At 28.8% G+C, this 4,251-nt stretch overlaps 1 long non-coding RNA gene across 1 annotated transcript; it reads right to left on the reverse strand.

The window, feature by feature from the left end:
* Nucleotides 1-280: 280 nt before the first annotated feature.
* LOC148277219 (uncharacterized) lies at nucleotides 281-4,251 on the reverse strand. Its single transcript, XR_015823551.1, has 3 exons — nucleotides 3,921-4,251; nucleotides 2,432-2,552; nucleotides 281-1,426 (listed from the first exon to the last, which is right to left on the reverse strand). It is a non-coding gene; the product is annotated as an uncharacterized LOC148277219 (long non-coding RNA).

Consider the following 4,251-nt stretch of genomic DNA (forward strand, 5'->3'; position numbering starts at 1 on the left):
CTCATAACATTGTTTTATTTATTTTCACTATGGTACCATATCCATAAAGTCTGTATTATTTTTTTTTAAATGTTATGTTGAATATGCATAATAACATTTAAGATTGTTTTTATTTTATTTTTTATGGCTTACAAATAATGAACAATACAATAAATTGGTATAATATCACAATTTGTTATGTTTAGAAATTTTTCATGAATTAAATGTGAATACAACATGCACAAATAATTAATAAAGTTAAAAAAAAAAACTTTTTTTTAATCGACTAAATTTAATTTTTGTAACTTTTTATAATTTTTATGTGTATATAACATTTTATTTGGACTTTAATATTGTTATTTTAATTTCACTAGATTTTTTCCCCTATGCTTATTATTATGGCATAACACGGCAACAGCCTAAAAAAAATCAGCACATTAATATGTAAACTGTGAATCAATTGAGTTAAATCGGGTTGTGTTCCTATGACTATCGTCATGGACTCACGGCTCAAAGGTCCGTGGTTAGAATCCCATTCCATCCCAACTTGATTCCTATTTTCTAATAGAGAGTTATTTACAACTCGTCGAAAATGGCCCTCAAAATTAAATGTTTAAGTAAATCATAAGAACACAAATCTCTTTTAAAAAAATATATAGTGAATTTTTATACCGTAGAATAAATAAATGCAGGTAATCATCATCATCATTTCAATTCCGCACCTAATTGCATAGGGCACTGCATTGGTACACCAATCGCAGCGTATCTTGATCTTTTTGTTACTTAAAGAAAAAATGATCAATCGTACGCTTGGGGTGCCAGTCAAGGGACTATGAAATATTGTACTGTAAAATCACCTTTTAAAATAAATATTTCATGTCTACCATGTCAGGAACTGAACCTGAGACCTCTTGCATGATAAGCAAACGCGTTGAGAGGATGTGAGAATACATTTTCTTGTAACAAAAGGTAATATAAATAAAAATAATTTCAAATGTACTGTTTTCGTAAAACTAACTAACTAAAACTAAAGTAAATACAATTCTTGGCCAGAGCCCTTATTTCTCCCGGTGAAAGTGATCACATTAAGGTTCCTTATATTTAGAATATGTGTTTAAATATTTATGTGTGAGATATGACTATATTTTAATTACGTGTGAAAAGGAAACTAAAACACCAAAATATTTTTTCAATAACAGTACTTGCACTGTAGTTTATAAGTTTTTAGGTATAAAATAATTTTAAAAAAAAACTACAAAAAACTAACTAGAATTTAGCTAATGCTCTACATTTGTGAGAAAAGGTTTGAGTGTTTGATGAAGTTGTTGTAGACTCATTTCTGTAGTCCGCTTTTCTGCTCTGCCACATATTTACTCCCATTTTCTCAGATGATCATAAAGGTGTTAAAAATTGACACCAAATTGCAACATTCGATATTTCCTCTTTGCTAAAAATAAAAAAACAAAAAATTATATAATTTACAATACATTTTTAATTACATTTATTACAAAATGACATACTAAAATAAGCACTTAAAATGGTAAAATATATCTTATTTAGGTTAGTTGGAAGTTATTCATCAGGTATTGCAATAAACCTGCCAATATACATATTTTTGTATATTGTACTAAAGTTCATCGGTACACGCAAAAATCAAACACCTTAATTATTCCGCATATTGTTAAACCTTTTAAAAAGAAAACTTTGAAGGCTATATTTTGTGATTTATATGTTTTATTTCTCAGAGCAAATTATTATGCAGTAAAGGTAATATTTTTAAAGTTGTCTGTAGGTATTGTGATTATGATATTGCAATTCAAATATGTGTAAGCTGATTAATTCTAAATATTCAAAATGATATAAGCGATGTCATATGTAATGGTATAACTTTGTATTTTCCATATGGTGACAAATTTCCTTTTGTTAGGACATGCCAACGTGAGCTGTAGAGAAAATATTTAATATAATATGAATTTTAAACTAATACAATATACTATATGTACTTTGGCTCTTAATCTGTTTGGTAATAAAAAAAACATTTGAAAAAATAACAAATTGGGTATTATTTAAAGCAAATCTAATAAATACTTTAATATGGAAATAAATGATGATTGATATTTAAATATACAAATGTATAATAACTGTGTAGGTAGTGATATTTCATTGTTTTTACAACATCTTTAATACCCAGACTGGTATCTTAACTATAAAAATATATATATTACAATTTATATAATGATAACTGAAGTATTGTATCCTTTTTTATTTAGATTTATCTTTATAATAAAGATATCAGTCATAAAGGTGTAGCGACGAATCTTGCTACTGATTATTTCAGATTTGTGAATTTAAGTACCACTTATCTTTCATTTTTTAGTAAATTACAATTTAAAATGAGAATTTTCAAGAGTGCAAAAAAAACTTGAATTACTTAATAAACAACGTGTCCCACCTCCAAGCAGATGACGAATATATCCTATAGTTTGATATCCATATATTCCATTACAGCATAAATTTAAATAGCCAATCGATATCGTCCCTTCGAAGGATCCGCTTTCCTGGTTTAATATAATCTGAAAAAATACACTTATAAAGGTTAAATTATTTACAGATGTTCTAAAAGAGAATGAGATTTTTTTTAGAAGATAATATCATTAAAAGTCTAGACATTTATAGAGCTTACTATTTACTACTATTATTATTAATATTGATGTAATATTTGTTTTAGTACAAAGGTATATTTAAACACCACTATTCATAACATAAATTATATTATATTACAATAACCTTAATAATATTGTATCCTTTTTATAACACATGCTGTGAGCTATTATAAAGGTGATGGGTTTAGCAAAATTAAATATCTTATGTGTATGCATGTCCAATTGTCTTTCATTGTTTCTTAATAAACATTTGTAATTTTTCACGTCTCTGAGGGAGTTTGTCGTTACAAGATTCTCTTACTTTTTTAAAATATTATTTTCTGGATATTATGTATACCTGTGTTATTTTTATAAATAACCTAATTTTACCTTTTTATTTTCATTATTTCTATATGTGTGAATTAAGATGTTCAATATGAATAAATCAAATTGAAATACCACCACTAAACCACTAATAATAGCCAAGAATTCCTGGCTGCGGCAGCCATTAGAACGCGTTTGACGTGCACTGCAGCCAGAACGAGACAAAGCAAATGTATGTGACTGCCTCAGTCTCCACGCACTTGTCGTAGCAGCCAGAAGTATTTTATGAAACGAATTTGCAATGACTTTCGATACAGAAGATCCATAAAATAATTTTGAAATGAACCCTTTCAAGTAAAGGATGAATTCAATATCTTCTTTTTGGTTTGCGTTTCTTACGAGATAAAATGTAAACAAAAACATCTTCCACATCCATTTTATTTGGACTGGCCGTCAGGCTGGCTGCTTTAACTGGCTGCGCAAAATTTTGACTGCGGCAGCCAGGCTGCCTAGTGGGCGGGAAGCCTAATTATCAAAAAAAAATTAAATGGGAACATAAAAGCTGTTAATATATTACTTGCGATTTTAACCAAACGAAAATACCGCTGAAACGATATGTATTTACATACATAATAATTATTTACATTACGAATATCAACAATTAAAACTAAAAGTTCGCAGTAGCGGTATTGCAGTACCACTGCGGATATGGTAATACTTCAAAAGTTGAAAAAATCAGCACATGTGCATGAGATTTTGTATGACTGCAAACGCATGTGTGTTGTATATCCTCTGGCCGTCCCGGGGAAAACGGCTTGGTGGTTTGTTTATTTTTTACTAACACTAGCTTATTCTTAACCTTTTACAATTTCTAAATATTATAATGATTAACAACTTGAGAAAAAACTCGTAAGGTAGGTTTAAACCGTACACAATATATAAGTTTGATTAAAATACCGAATTAGATAAACATACCTTCAAATGATGATTCCTGTTGTCGCGCAAGATGTACATTTAGGGACGCTGTGGTTCGTATGCAAGTTTCTATAGAGTACAGTAGGTATTTCACAGAGTTTCTATAAAAATAAACAAAATCCCTAAGGACATGTAGATCCGGGGCATACTTATCATTTACAAAAGTAGTTGAACTGTCACTGTATGTTTGTTTATGTTTTGCATTGTTGCAATATAAAAAGTACAGTTTGGCGTGTAGAAAAAATAAATACCCCACATGGCAAACGTTATAAATTTTCATCAGGATAGCAAAAGCGTTATATTTTGTAATAGGTATATTCATCTCGTCAGT

The sequence above is a fragment of the Micrasema longulum genome, unplaced genomic scaffold (assembly GCF_059751315.1).
Source record: "Micrasema longulum isolate JH-2025_06_02 unplaced genomic scaffold, ASM5975131v1 h1tg001068l, whole genome shotgun sequence".
NCBI classification, from domain to species: Eukaryota; Metazoa; Arthropoda; class Insecta; order Trichoptera; family Brachycentridae; genus Micrasema; species Micrasema longulum.